The following is a 17,141-nucleotide window of genomic DNA, read 5'->3' as shown; positions in this document are numbered from 1 at the left end:
TATTATATTAAATCTAAAATCCACAAGCAGGAACCATAATTGTTTTAATTCAAATAGAACTAAATTCTTCAAGAATTTGAATGATGGATATGATATTGCAACCAGGATATCTTTGTCGAATAGAAATCCTTCAATAGAGAAGGAAAAAGACGTGATTCTGCTGCAGACAGGATATTGCATTTGTTTTGACTGGCGTGGAAGAAATTCTCTTGCCCAAAGACCATATTTATACCCTGAAATAAAAATGTTGTTGTTCAAATAGAGCATAGCCCAAATTAATCTTAACACAGACTTTAATTAAAAGATATTATGGGCAGCGAGCATTAATTCATTGAATTAAACTAAGGATTTTTTGGGGTGCAGGAACTTTATTTTTTTATCATTCAACAAACTTGCTCCGAAAATAATGCATTTTTTACCTTCACTCGACTCCCTGAAATGAAACTCTGCGTCCGGCAATCGCGTTCACCGTTGCGGTTCCTAACTTGAATTTCGCGGCAAGTAATTGAAAACTCTACGGGGGAAATACTTCAGGTTTGGTGGCAGTTTGAGCTCGCGCCATTGAGCTCCTCGAATAGAGAAAAGTGTTCTGGCTAACAAATCACTTTCGTTGCCGTAAAAACTTTCCCTATAGATTTCTCTCTGTAAAAGTGTCCTTCTAATTCATTGATTTAACGTTCCATGCCAAAAATGTGGTATAAAGAATATTTTATTTGAACTCATATTTGCTTCCTATAATATGCATGAATACTAATATCTTTGATGTTTAATGAAAGAATGATAAAATATCTTATTCACAACGTCTAATATTTATAAATGACTTATATATATGGCAAAAAATTAACCAAAGTATTCAAATTTGCATCAAAGAGTCGAGATAACGAAATAAGACCTTTAAATCCGTAGACTTCTTGCAATTGACCAAAAATGCCAGTAATTTTGAACAGGACTATGCAAAAATTCTTACTAAAATTCTAATATTTTAAATCATTTGATGAAAAGTCTGATGACTCCAGAAACTTCGATCACAATAGAAAAACAATAACTGATATTATCATGTTAATATGAAGCTTGCAGAAATAACTTAATCATGTAAACATGACGCATGATAAAAAAACTGAAATTGTCAAGTTCATATGAAGCTGGCAGAAATTATATTATTATCATGTTAATATGACGCTATCAGAAATGATAATGTCACCATGTTAATAGGAAAATTGCAGAAATGATAATATTACCATGTTAATATGACGCTTGCAGAAATGAAGATAATCAAAGTAAAGATTTCGAGAGCCCTGACAGTCTAATAATGGTTTTACTGTTTAAATCCAGCACGGAAAAACCGGCATGAAAATAAGTGTAATTTGAATTAACCTGCCAGTCAACGCAGGATGCAAGTGTTCTAATAAGTCTTCCTATTTCATTTGCCAAGTGATGAGCTTTGCACATCTTAATGAGATTTTCATGGTTGCCAAGGATACAATGAATGAGCTCATTTGCCTTCAAATTTTCATTGACACGTGAGCTTGAAATTCAAAGAAGTTGGAGGACGTGTCAATTCTGCTGCAATCCTTCTGTAATCCCCTCCCAGATGTTATATTAATTATTCCATACCATATATTATTGATGGTTATTCTGAATATAAATATAGCTTTGTCATAAGCACTTTATACCTATTATATATTGGCATTTTGATTATAAACATCTAATTGTGATGGAATTGTGGTGTTAAGGAAATTTATTTAAAGTAGCAATGAACATATTCCCCAAACAATAACTTACACTCAGCCAAAAAAAATAATAATTGAAAGTTTTACGAATATTAAAGTGAAGTTTTTATCTTCGCTGAATTTAAAAAATCCTGCGAAAAAATAATTGATCAAGTTGACATAAAATAAATATATTAATATGGGTAAAATAAATAGTCGCCCATAAAATTTCATCTTCTTTGAAATTTGGGAGCATAAATATACAATTCATTTTCCATGCACATTAAATGGTAGTTAATACAAAGGAAGTTTTTTCATTCATTCAGACCACCTGAACAATATACACTGATATAGTAAATAGTGAAGAAAAGGCTTGACTATCTCATGAAGATGATGTTTGAAATAATGCTGACTATGAACTAAATAATGCTAACTATCGCAATAATTTGGTATTGGAAGCACCCTAAAATAACACAGGAAGCTTGATTTCCATTTTAACACCAATAAGTTCCCTTAGTTCTGAAAATCTCACCGCTTTAAAGGCCACAAATTGTGAATCTGGAGGCTTTTAAGGCCACACACAAACTGTGAATCTGAAGGCCAAAAAGGCCACAAACTGTGAAGCTGAATGCTATATAAGGCCATAAATCGTGAATCTGAAGGCCTATAATTGCGGCCCAATTTTCATTCATCACGGGCACATGACTTCCTGCCTCGCATCTATTTATCCCGGCGCCAATGCTGGGATAAAAAATATTCCGAGCTGAAAAATAAGAGGTGAAAAACTAAAATTTTAGCTTAAATTTTTACTGAAGGTTATTTCTTGAACGAATATAATTTATCTGTCACTGACTCATGATATGTTCTAGAATATATTATTTACTTTTTAATGACTCGTCAAGACATCATTTAAAGTTTTGCAAAATTTTTCCCCGATAACGATCAGCGGTAGCTAAGTGGTGTAATATGGCCGTTATAAAATTTCGCACGAAACAATTTCGATAGTAAATTAATACGCTCTTTAAATTGTTAACAAATTGTTAACAAATTTTTGTTAACACCATTTTTGAATGGTACAAACTTTAAACTGTATATTTCCTCACATAAATACGATATTGTGGATTGATACTGCCATGGAAGGGGACGACTTTGGCAGGGTTTCGAGAAACATGGAATATATCTTTTATATTTTCATGACAGAATAAAAATAATATTCAATGCATGGGTGTGGCAACATCCTCGTGGAAATTGGGTGAGAAAAATGCATTATTTTATTTATTTATTAGTGACTCGTCAAGACATCATTTAAAGTTTTGCAAAATTTTTCCCCGATAACGATCAGCGGTAGCTAAGTGGTATAACATGGCTGTTATAAAATTTCGCATGAAAATTTCAACAATTTCCATAGTAAATTAATACGCTCTTTAAATTGTTAACAAATTGTTAACAAATTTTTGTTAACACCATTTTTGAATGGTACAAACTTTAAACTGTATATTCACACATCAGATCGAACCTCTAAAACTAAATTCATGCTCTAAGACTAACCAAAATATCACGTTCATGTTCCTTATTCAATTCAATCCAGAAGAATTTATCAAATTCTGAAACGACCATAGATTTCCTGCAGCGGCGCTATTCTTTCTGATTAGAAGGCCGAGGTCAGTAGGCCAAATAATCAGATTTAAAAGTGAGAAGCTCATTCAAAACACGATGAATAATTGACGCTATCCGAACAATGAACTTCCTGCGAGCAACATGATGCGCAGGCTACAGCAGAGAGCGGAGTGTTGCGCTTTGTTTCGTAGATACAGCGGGACTTTTTGATAAGCCTTGAAAAATGATCTTTTTATGGTGGTAATTCAGCGGGCAAAACAAACTTCAAAAGACCCTGGCACAAAGAAAACAGCTGGGTTTTGGTGTTCGGGAGATGCTGCATCTCGCATTTTTGTTTCTTTATTTGTTTTGAGTGTCATCCAACAAAAAGCTTCAATTTTATAATGATACACCGAAATATATTTTACGAAGAAAAAGGTTCAACATATTTACATGCTTCTAGAGTACAGTTGAAAAGAATATCTTTTTATATGACACTGCCACTGCACATTAGGCAGCTTCAAAGCCCCATAACAGGACACGAATTTTTCCACATGGTCCTCCAAAAATTTTGCGTATAGTCCCTGTTATTTTCCCTCTAAAATATGAAAAAAAATGCATACAAAAATCGAGCATAGTTCACAGAAAAGAAAATAAAAAAAAATTAAAAAAAAAAGTAAAAAAAAAATTAAATAAAAAAAATTGAACACGTGGTTTTACTATCCCGATATTTTCTCACATGCGTTATATTTTCAATAAAAAATTTCAAATTATTGATTCAATTTACTTTGAAGACAAAAATTTCGAAGTCAAATTTCTTGCAAATGTTCAAAAATATATGATATGACAATGATGTGTAGGCATAAAAAAAATGATCTTGTAACACCTATACCCCTGCAGATAACTCCATTTGTTGTTGCTTCTCAAAAAGTACGGGCTAAAAAATAACTATTTTCGAACTCTTATCAAAAACTACTCTCAATGGCTGGGATAAATAACAGTTTTTACATGACTCTAGCGCCTGGAATTATCGCTCGATTTATCGTGTTTAAATTAAATTCATTATTTACAGTTATTCGATTTTCTTAACATCGGTTGTTGAAGATTCATTCCTTCACCAATGGCATTTTTCCTCGTCATTGAAGTCATGCGTAAATTAATAATCTTTCAATTCTAATGAGGATAATAATCCTAAGAAGTCTAACAGCAATAATGATTCAACTAATAATTAATAATGATAGTAATAATAGTAATAATAAAAATAATGATAATAATTATAATTGTAATAATAATAATGATTTATAATAATAATAATAATAATAGCAACAACAACAACAATAATAATAATGATAATAATCAAAATAATAACTTACCACTATACAGTAACTTACGTTACTCCAAAACTTTCCTTAACGTTGCCGGAGTCAACATAGGCCCTGTATGTTCAATAAAATATCCTGCGAAGCGTGGTCAACATTCCACCCTAGCCGGCACGACGACATACACCGCTATGTCCATAGCAAGCACCTGCTTACCAAGCCAAGACTCGTTTATGTTCATTTAATATTTAATAATTTTTATGTTAAACTTTCGGAATTGTTAATTGCGTAACAAATTTATGAACAAAATTATGGAGTGCGCCTACATTTTGAAATGTGGGTGCACAAATAAATGAGAATTCACTGAATGAATGGAAGTGAGAATTTTTCATTTTGAAAAAAAAATATTTCAATATAAACCTAGTATGAATAATTTAACAATTAAACTCTTTGTAGAGAATCGAAGGCCTTAATTATCGATCAATCTTATTGCTGTGAACCAAAGAGTCGTATTAGCTCTAAAAGTTCAAGTTCAAAAGTTTTATTAGATCTCAGAGTGGAGGCTTTAAAAGTATTAATGGCTCTCGATGGTATCGAGTTCTAAGTTGCACGATTTAAAACTTTAGTTTTGCTTGCTTACTGAGCCCGGATCCTGCGCCAAAATTCAAATTTTTTGTTCGTCTCCAGAACTAAGACTCAATGCTCATTTCTTACCTTGTAAACTTTAAATAATTATTAAACTTGTTCAATAATGTAAATTGTTCACATTAGAGTTCACATTAGAGTCTCTATTCCAAGAGGACGAATGCCATTGTACTTAATTTTTATTCTATTATAATCAAATATTTTGATTGAATTCAAGTAAACATCTGATACATAATTGATTGGTCTTGCATAAATAAATAGGCAACCGTAATGCATCACGAATGACCAGAGCTTATGTTTTTACACATAATTTTCGCTAGGAAATTCGTATTACGCTTTGGAAATGGAACCTGACGAACGTCTGATGTGAGAATGAATAATGTTATGAATGCTGTTAAATATGTACTTAACGATAATGACGCATAGGAGTAAATGGTATTAATAATATCTTCAGTATTGAGCTCTAATTTAGATCAATACAAATATCATGACCAACAATAAGTAATAGCAAGCCGACATCAACTAGGACACCCTAGTGTAATGCTTGCTCCAAGGCTTAGTTCGATGGTCAGGCTCTAAAGGTAACGAGATTGCCTTCATCTGAAAATTTACCTCGAGTCTTCAAAGGCTCTCAGGAAGCAGCTTACTTCCCTGCAACACTTGAACTCTAAATGAACTTGTTGCTTTGTCGGAAATGGCTAAAGTGGACTGGGCTATGGTGGAGGTGGTTAGAGTGGACTGGGCTATGGTGAAGGTGGTTAGAGTGGACTGGGCTATGGTGGAGGTGGTTAGAGTGGACTGGGCTATGGTGGAGTTGGTTTAAGAGGACTTGGCTTGAAGAACATAATTACAAGATATATTATTAGCGGGGCAAAATATTTATACATATAAGTAAATTAATGATGGAAAAATGATAATTATTACAAACAACATTTTGCTTATAATGTTATCGCTGTTGAGTCATTTTAAGTGAAACCAATTATTATACTCCTTATGAAATTACTATACTATTGATGCAAAAATGAAAAAGAACTTAAAAATTTTAATTGTCGAAATGTTTATCTATTTTCACAACTCTCATCTGGTCCTAACAATTGCAACGATGTCGAATTTTCCACATAGAAATGGTTGAGCTCTAATGCAATTGAAACTCGTAATAATCATGTTATTTATATTTAATTGAAACTCATAAAACGGCAATAATTATTCAGCTCTTATCAAAATATCTCCTCAAGTTTCTGCCACTTATCAAAAGCCGCCAGAAGTAAGCGAATTAAATCATTTCTGTTGTAAAAATAAACGGCGCTTTTAAAATGACGATGAGTGGCTGGAAGTGTTCCGACGATGACAGATTTAATTTTCAATCTCGAACTCAGAGGCTAACTTCCACAAGCTGCACTCTGCGGAAAGTTAAAAAGTTGGAATAATGCTCACTCCTTCAAGTTCCGAGAGCTTTGAACCTGCAGCTAGCAGTGCCGTTGCAAATGGTTTTAAAGTTTGCATTCTCGAACGTCGAATTGATAGTTCCATCACTATCTGCCGATCATATAAAGGTGGCAACATCGTATAGTCATTTAATGGAGGCAGTGTCAGTTCATCATATAACGGTGGCAGCATCGTATAATCATGTAATGGTGTCAGTGTCATGTCATCATATAGTGGTGGCAACATCGTATAATCATACCATGAATGGTTTTAAATTAATCGTTTTCAAGGTGTTCCAAAATCTGAGATAGGATACATAAGACATAAATATATAAAAGAGGTTAACATAATTGGAATTACACCAAGTAAATTATCCATACAAGGAGTAGAAGGAATGCATTAGATATTCGGCCAGGATCACGCGTAGGAATTATTAAAACATTAATATATTGATATAAGTTTAGGTTTTCGACATATTAAGCAGATCGTTTGTAGCTTGGTATTGCGATTAAATGGAATTCAGTGCGAAAGGTGCAGCCGTTATATTGACTATTTGCAAATTACGCTAGGATTAAATCGCGGATTTCAATTTGAATCTCAATGAAAAATATTTAGATTGTTGCGATGGATTGCACCAGCGTTGCAAAATACGTTGGTGTATTTTATATAATAAATTTGTCAGTGGGTATGCAGAAATTTGCAGACATCTACAAACCATTCAATGTGATCAGTCATGCTTGGATCATCGACACCAGCAATACGACACTAGAAACCTGTGAATATAATATTTGAATATACTATTTTGTCCCATAATTCAACATATAAATTTCAGTTCATGAAATTCCACGCCTGCTTTTGAAGGCTTTTGTGGGGGCGTTTATTGACAATTGCTGAGCTCCGGTGGACACTTGCGTTATGAACGTGGCCGTTGAGAAAAATATGCGAAAATGTGTACATTTTTTTACAGTTGTAATTCTTCCATATATTGATATATAGCTTTATAATATACCTAAAAATCTCTAACAATCATAAAGGCTTTATTTTCATAGCAAATAAAAAGATAATTTTCGCTCCTCACTGCCTAATTTTTCAAGGCACTGTCAGGAGAAAGTTGAAAACTAGTCTAGTAGAAAATTTTGATCTCAATGTTTTTTCCCAAAAAGAAGTCCACTATCGAGAGTCCAGTATCGAGATAAAATGTAAATTTATGTAAATAATTCATAGACTGATTTTTGTAAAAAATTATCAATTTACGCCAAGTTTTAATCACAACTTAACTTGATTTTAACTAGTCACTCGATTCAAGTAAACAACCAAGCAAGCTTGGTTTGAGTAAATAATAATAATAAAACAGCCCCAGTCATCTTCTATATGCATGGTTCTGAAAACCAAAGCATTCATTCCTTCCTTATTTTTTATTTATTCCTTACCCTCTTCTCGCTCGCGATTAGATAAAATAAAATTTATGTAAATAATTCAAAGACTGATTTTTGTAAAAAAATTATCATGTTACGCAAAGTTTTAATCACAATTTAACTTGATTTTAATTAGTCACTCGATTTAAGTAAACAACCAAGCAAGCTTTGTTTGAGTAAATAATAATAATATAATAATAATAAAACTGCCCCAGTCATCTTCTAAATGCATGGTTCTGAAAACCAAAGCATTCATTCCTGCCTTATTTTCTATTCAGTCTTTACCCGCTTCTCGCTCGCGATGCAAAGTCTTCAAATTTTTTCGGAAACAGAAACTCGACTTCGTCTTGCGGATCAGAAAGGATGATTGAAAGTGCGGTCCCACGACAAACTTTTTTGCATGCGGGATGCGTTGATACCGACCATGACCTCACATAAATACGATATTGTGGATTGATATTGCCATGGAGGGGGACGACTTTGGCAGGGTTTCGAGAAACACGGAGTAATCTTTCATATTTTCATGACAGAATAAAAATAATATTCAATGCATGGGTGTGGCAACATCCTCATGGAAATTGGGTGAGAAAAATGCATTATTTTATTTATTTATTTATTCTATAATTAGAATTATCATTCAAGCGCAAAAAAATCAAAAATTCAGTTACAAAAGTAAGTAAAACGTGTGAAATTCTTTAATTCAAGCAAACTGTTTTTAAAAAATTCAGGATGAAATTAGTTATTAATTTATATGGCCGTTTAATCAAAATTCATGGAAAAAATCAAAGCCACTATTTCATGAATTAGCGATTTTGAAACACACCCGTTATGTATTCATACTCCCATTTCGAGTTTCATAGGAACCCTTTATAGAAACGATGCAAACAATTATTATTACATAAATAGTCTAGCATAAAATGTAATTAAATTGAATTGTAATTTTAGCATAAATCAATATAATTGTTGTACCGTACCTTTATTAATTGTAAGGTATGCATCATAAATATCATAAATTCTATTTACCGCAAAAATTAACAAAATATTATCCATTAAATCACAAGTCTAGCATAAAATGTAATTCAATTAAATTATAATTTTAGCATAAATCAATATCACTGTTGTACCATACTCTTAATTATTGTAAGGTATGCATCATAAATTCTATTTACCATAAAAATTAAATTAAAAATTAAGCCTGGTCTGAAATATTTGTGTCGTCACAGCGCACCACAACTCACTTGACGAAAAGGCCCCACGAAAGACGAAGCGACGTGCATGGAAATTGCCTATCCAATTTCGGACGATGGGATATCGGGCCCCCGAGACTCGTCTCAGGAGCCCACGCCATCAGGTTTGTCCTGGGACCAGCAGGGCGTTCCCGAGATGCTGGCATGCAGGGATGATAAAGTTGAGTGTATGAAGAATGATGAAGGCTGTCATGTCGAATGGTTTTGGATAAGCATATGCAGATAAAATACAGGGCGACTGAGATGCAAATATGAGACCAGTCATAAATAAATATATGTATAACAATATAAATGATTAAATAATTAAATAAATATAAGTAATAAATAGTATAAAATAAATAAATAATAACTGAATAAATTAGATTGTGTAATTGATTAACAGCGGGTTCAGCTTTCATTAATAGACCATTACGCTTGTCGCATTCTGAACGTCGTAGCACTTTTCACAACTTGTAGCGGGTTTCGAACACGCAACTCATTGCTCTAATATCCGCAATGCTTTACCGGTGCGGCCACCTCGCCGGTTTCGACCAGAACCGTCACATCAAACTGGGATCGAACCCTCAGCTTACTGCTACAATCTAGGTATTCAGAACTTTAACCACTTGGCCTATACCTGCCATAACCTAAATTGAGTTACTCGGCACGTGAATCAAAATTTCAAAATCAAAATTTGAAAATAATCATCAAGGGAATTTTCTAACTAGTTTAATACGTTATTTAACCTATAACCGCAATCTCCATGATTAATAACGAAGAAAATTGCATGTAAACTCAGAAAAAGGATTGGGTAATTTTGAAGACGCATAAGTGGACAAAGAATACATCGCTATTTGGGCTCACTCATTTCTCTGAGTGTTTGTTCAGGGTCACGGTTTTCAAATCATACTTATTATTTGACGAATAGTGAATTTGTCAATTCAAATGATATTAATTATTTTATATGAATTAGGAACATATTTATAGCTTTTGTAACTATTACATGTTTCGTAGCCATTTATTTCGTATATTACATTATTAATTTTTCCTAAATATCATTCAGATGAAAATCACATCTTTGACTCAGAAGCCTCAAGTGCTAAGCTGCAACCGTGAACTCAAATATCGATTAAGCCATTAATCCTACCCTAACAAAATTTAGAGTCGCCCCTGCTTCTGGTAATCCAAATCAGAAGCTGCCGCGTCTGTATATTTTCACTGGGTAGCTTGTGTATAAACTCCCATTCAGTTGATTTCGTCAGGAATATCATGAAGAACAGTGAAAGATTGAGATTCTTCAAGCGACGCATTTACTTAGTTAGTGATCATTTAGTCAGTGGCCTACATATAAATTTGTAGAATGGAGAAGTATAAGTTAATAACAAACCTACTTGTTAAATTGCAGAGAGCAAGGACAGTTCAGTGTCACTCAACGATGCAAATATTTTAATCCCTTATAACTCTAAGATATATTAACGATCGTAATAACGCTGTGATCATCATAACGCAACCGACAAACGATAATCATAACGCAACCGACAAACGATAATCATAACGCAACCGACAAACGATCATCATAACGCAACCGATAAACGATAATCATAACGCAACCGACAAACGATCATCATAACGCAACCGATAAACGATAATCCTAACGCAACCGACAAACGATCATCATAACGCAACCGACAAACGATCATCATAACGCAACCGATAAACGATAATCATAACGAAACCGACAAACGATCATCATAACGCAACCGATAAAAGATAATCATAACGCAAACGACCAACGATCATCGTAACGCAACCGATAAACGATAATCATAACGCAACCGATAAACGATTACCTTAACGATCACAGAAGTCATTTATTCGCTTTAATGGCGCTAAAAGCTTGCTGATGCACAGCGGTTCTTCCAATGAAAAGCGTTAATAACTTTTTAAACTTTTGACAGATGCGTGTGAAAGTTTGGCGCACTGTACATTAGAGTAATTAATTTTGTCCATCCATTAATCATAAACAAGGTATCGTTCTTCATGCGCACTGTACATTCGTCATGAACTCCTGACAGATCCGACGGGTGTTTTGGGTCATAAGGAAGGCGAATGATATCAATCATACGCATGAATTTAATTACCTATTTTTTTAAAGAAAAAGATTTTGGAATAGTTTTACTTTAAAACAATATTGAGTCCCATCGAGAAAATAAAATCTTCGAGCTCGTTTCGTTAATGGAAAGTTCAGTTACCTCTGGCCTACTTAAGCACGATGATACGACCAGAAATGGGCGATTTGTGGGTATAATGTTTTATCTGCATCAGCAAATGAACTTTTTTTATCGGTAAATGAAAATGAACTATGAATTTTTCATTAATTTACATCATGTAATTCATTTAAGAAGACAGTCTTCTTCAAATGCTCCTTTATTTAAAATATTTCACAAAGAATGATACATATTTCACACCAATTCATTCAAATTCGACCTAACTTTCAGAGATTCAAATCCCTCAAGAATAATGAGTTCACGTCATATTTGGGCTGAGACCAACGCACACACAAGCATATTTGTTCATGAGCTGTAAATTTAGCATAATAAATTATGTCGTGTATGTGACCAGCCTGCCGAATATCACGCTCATCAAAAACCTGCCCATGAAATGCAGCCCTGGAGCCCATAAACAGCTTTTATGGGCCTATGTTACTGCCTATAAATTACAATGAGATCAAGTTACTCTGAATATCGAGACTGTTCCTGCTGACACATCAAGGGTGTTAATAATGACGGACAAACGACCCGTTGTCTGGAAAGCGATCCGAAGTTTAGTCGGTGAACGTTATTGAATCTTCTGCCACAGAGTTTGTATTGACGTTCTCACTATATTTCTAGCTTGGCATTGCCTCTAAGAAACTGAAAGAGCTGCTCAAAACGAAATGATCAGGGTATAGAATTTTTGTAATTCTGATGATCATTTAATTTTAATCACATTAAGTTATCTCATATAAAAAATTACTGAGCATTGCAGGAACTTGTCACAAATTAAATCAAGATGTAAAAATTAAACTTCCAAATTCAATGCAATCCAGTACCGGGTTCACAGCATGTACCAGAATATTGTGGTCTAGGCCGATTTGCCCGCCAGTAGATCTTTAGACACCGCACTATTCAACCTGCACTTGCCTTCAGCTCGTAGCACTTCAGCGCAGCAGTTCTGATTTTCAATATTTTCAGCCCACACTCACTCATGCTCACGTTAATACTCGATTTTTCGCACCTTCCTTTATTTATTCGGGTTATTTGCCCACCTACCGGGAACGAAGACGAGCGGTAACGATTCACGGAAGTCAGATTCGATCCGCGGCCTGGTGGTGCGCGGCAGGTGGTGGTCAAGGCCGGAAGAGGACAAAGCCGAGTGGTGCACGGCTGATTGGTGGATGTCCAGAGAGATGCAAGGCGTTCGATTCAAGGCTTATTGGTGCACAAAATTGGTGGTGCACGGCAGCGCTCCCTGCAGGCCGGCTTACTTAGATGTGCGGTTGGTGTTGGGGAATCCGTGGATCTGGAGAGAGCAACGGTCTTCGCACTGAAAGCCTCTAAGGTGAGATCACAGTACCACTCCAGGAATTCAATTGTTCTCATTTAGTATGGAACTAGTTTCCTATCATCTGAGCACGTTCCTATAAATAATATGCTGCAGCGTCTGGAATCAATCTCACTTTTGTCTGGAATATTTGGAGATCTAATTTAAATTTACTTGTAACATTTATGTCGTTAATTTTACAATCTAAATTTGATCTAAATCCTAATTTATGTTCCATTTTCTTTTTGTCAACGGACGTGCAGTTGCGCTGTAGTGGAAGATGCCTGGAACTAGAGGAGACTGGGTCGAAAGTACTTTTCCGAACACTTCAGCTAGTATTTGAAATTTTTTTTGTAATTTGACTCCTGTACTCAAATATAGTTGAGCTGTACAAAACGAAATGATCAGGGTATAGAATTTTTGTAATTCTGATAACGATCATTTAATTTTAATCACATTAAGTTATCTCATATAAAAATTTACTGAGCGCTGTAGGAACTTGCCATAAATTAGATCAAGATGTATAAATTAACTTCCAAATTCAATGCACTCCAGTACCGGGACCACAGCGTGTCCCAGAATATTGTAGTCACAGGCTGTATTTGGCTAGACCGAACTGCCGGCCAGTAGAACTTTAGACGCCGCACTATTCAGTCTGCACTTGCCTTCAGCTTGTAGCACTTCAGCGCACCAGTTTAGACCTGGGTCCACACTCACTTATGCTCACGCTAATACTCACTTTTTCACGCCTTGCATTATTTATTCCCACGTACCGGGAACGAAGACGAGCAGCACTTTGCGATTGCACGCGGCGCAGGCCAGCTTACGTCACTTGGCGGTTAATTGGTATTGTGGGATCCGTAGATCTGGAGAGAGCAACGGTCTTCGTCCTGAAAGCATCTAATTTAAGATCACAGTACCACTCCAGGAGTTCAATTTTTCTCTTTTACTATGGAAGTAGTTTCCGATCATCTGAGCACGTTCTTATAAATACCGTAATATGCTGCAGCGTCTGGAATCAATCTCACTTTTGTCTGGAATATTTGGAGATCTAATTTAAATTTACTTGTAACATTTATGTCGGTAATTTCACAATTTAAATTTTATCTAAATCCTCATTAATATTCCATTTGTTTTTTGTCAACGGACGTGCAGTTGCGCTGAAGTGGAAGATACCTGGAACTAGAGGAGACTAGGTCGAAAGTACTTTTCCGAACACTTCAACTAGCAGTTGAAAATTTTTTTGTAACTTGACTCCTGGACTCAATTATAGTGCACCTCACCCAGTGCCAGTTTTGCCAGGCAATTGCGACTGTCTCCATAAATAATGAAAAAAAACTATAACGAAGAGTTTGTAAATGTATACAAGTGTTAACGAAATAATATATTATAATATTGAAAATAAATATTGAGAAACAGCAATCAATGATCAAATTGATGACCTAGCATCAATTTAATGAGCTTTTACTATTAAAATATGAATAAAATTGAAAAAATACGGCTTCAAAATATACGACTTCTATCAGAAATATGATCACCTGTTTTCAGAGAGATATGTTCTCATGTTATTGAAGAGTTCTTTTCTCCTGTTATGAGAGAGATTTGTTCTCCTGTTATTCGGAGAGATCTCTCCTCCTATTATTAGGAGAAATCTTTTTTCCTGTTATAAAATAGAGATCTATATTGGCGCCAGCATAGGCAACAGACACTTTGCCGCGTTCATCCCAGCATTGGAGAGCCATGCAAATGTAATGAATCGCCGGCTATTCCAATCAGTTTGGAGATTTGCGAAGGCTCACAAGTGATGTTGAATTATAACCCGTTAAAGAGAACAACAACCATTGCAGATCGCAATAAGCCTTCTACGTTTAGATTTTTTTAGCTGACAATGTCCATTATTTTTTAGCTGACAATTGTAATGTCGATGTTGACATCGACAAATTGATTCCTTGAACAAATATTAATTAAAAATAATTTCGTATACTCTCGCAAAAATGCTTTACTTTGATAACGTACAGAGTATATGCCCAAATTTCTTAAGCAAGAAACTCAAATTTAACAGCTGAAAAGCGACTAGAAAAATAATGCCCGTTTGGAAAACCTTAGTAAACCTTTTTTTCGAGTATAGTCTCCCAAAACTGAACATATCTTCTTAAATGGACAAGAACATTAATATTATTTGTTCTGCAACGCAAAATAAACGTTCTTTTAAAGCTTGATTCATAAAAATGTATTTCGAAAATAGTATAGACGGTGATAGACGTTAAAATTGTAATCTTCCTTTCTTCTTTGCGGCAAAGCAAGCATGAGAACATGTCAGTTCTCATCGTTCTAGGCCGAGGGCATTCCACACAAACATGCCCAACAGCAACAATTTTTTTAAGAAAAGATACGTGGTCTCTGCCATTTGCTGCGCCGCTGTTATCGTTCCTTTACTCTGCAGAAACCTCATCGTAAAAGCGGTATTTGTGTAGTATTTTAGGAGTCTTCGAGGTTGCCACCGCTCCATACTAACCTGGTTACAATACAAGGACATCAGACAGACTTATCATAACAGCTGCGAGGGGTACACTAGATGATATAAATATTTTACAGTTCATGATTCAACACCATCAATGTGAGTGATCCATGTCTCGCAGTTAGGAAATAATATTACAGTGACAAGCTAACATGAATAACATTTTTTTACATTAAATTTAATTTCAGATTTTGCCTTGACACTCAAAGTTTTTTTTAAATTCAACATGAATTAGAAATCCATTCCATAAAGCCTATTTCAAGATTTTGTGCCCGTATATTTTAGCTCGTATATTATACTCGTATATTTTAGCTTCAATTCGCGCTTTGGTTAAAATTTGACGTATTTATTTCTGACGCTGTCAGAACACACAATTTTTTATTCATATATTTTACATCCATTACTAGATTATATATAAAATTATTCAAAGAATAAAAGTGAGTTTTCGATTAGATTGTAATGCTGAGGTTCAGGCACAAAACTTTTAATTTGTATGTATTCAAAATACTGCTTATCTATATTACTTCAACTGAGCAGCCACAGGCAACCTTCAACTGCCGCAGATAGCCTCGTCATGGGGGAAATAGCCTCGTCATGGATGAAAATAGCCTCGTCATGGTGAAATAGCCTCGTCATGGATGAAATAGCCTCGTCATGGATGAAATAGCCCCGTCATGGATGAAATAGCCTCGTCATGGGGAAAATAGCCTCGTCATGGGGGAAATAGTCTCGTCACGGGAAAAATAGTCTCGTCACGGGAAAAATAGCCTCGTCACGGGAAAAATAGCCTCATCACGGGAAAAATAGCCTCGTCATGGAGAAAAAGCCTCGTCTGCCAGGCGACTTTAACTGTCGCTGTGGTGCCATGCGTCGTCAACGCTGGTCGAGACGGCGGACGAGACGCCGTATACGGAGAATATGTTGTTCTAAAATTTAAGAATATTTTGTTTGTCATAGGCCACATGAACGCCTTATTCTCCTCATGTCAAACTGCAATAGTAATTTGGGAGAAAATAATACTGCTAGAAATGACAAATTGTATTGTAATTTTTCCGTATTATGTTTTTAGTGGATTTAAGATTGCATCGATATTTTGACCTTAATTTTAATACTCAATGAAGTTTTTGAAAGATACTTAAAATCTCGAATTCTTTACTGAAAAGAGATTTATTTAAAGTTGGGAAAGAGCTGAAATTATGTAGAAAAGCGAAACATAACCGAAATAAAGTTACAAGTAGAGTGCAGAGTACTGGATTTATTATAAATGCCATGTTTTCATTATTATCCTTTCCCAATGGCATTCATTCTATAATTTTTGCATCAACTTACGAATAATAGCAATTTTTTGCTTTAATACTTGTACAGCCGTTATCAGAGGTACATGCTAGAAATGAATAAAAAACTTTCTTTAGGAAAGTCTGAACACTAGAATTAATTGAATGTGACCGAGTCTCTTGCCCTCGAAAAATAGTTTAATTATTTATGTTATCTTGCGTTTAATAATCATTGGCAAACAATCGATGGCCAATGGTGAATTAATCTTGGAGCACTGTAGATAAACCTATCACAACCATATCATCACGATTGCCAAAAAATATAAACCTGCAGCGCGTGGCTTATAGGTAGCCAATCATGATCCAATCATTGGCCGATTATTTTTTAAATAATTTTGATATGGCTGACTATGTTTTATAGGCCTGTCACTC

The sequence above is a fragment of the Hyalella azteca genome, unplaced genomic scaffold (genome assembly GCF_000764305.2).
Source record: "Hyalella azteca isolate HAZT.00-mixed unplaced genomic scaffold, Hazt_2.0.2 contig10118, whole genome shotgun sequence".
NCBI lineage: Eukaryota > Metazoa > Arthropoda > Malacostraca > Amphipoda > Hyalellidae > Hyalella > Hyalella azteca.
Note: the sequence above shows the minus strand (reverse complement) of the source record.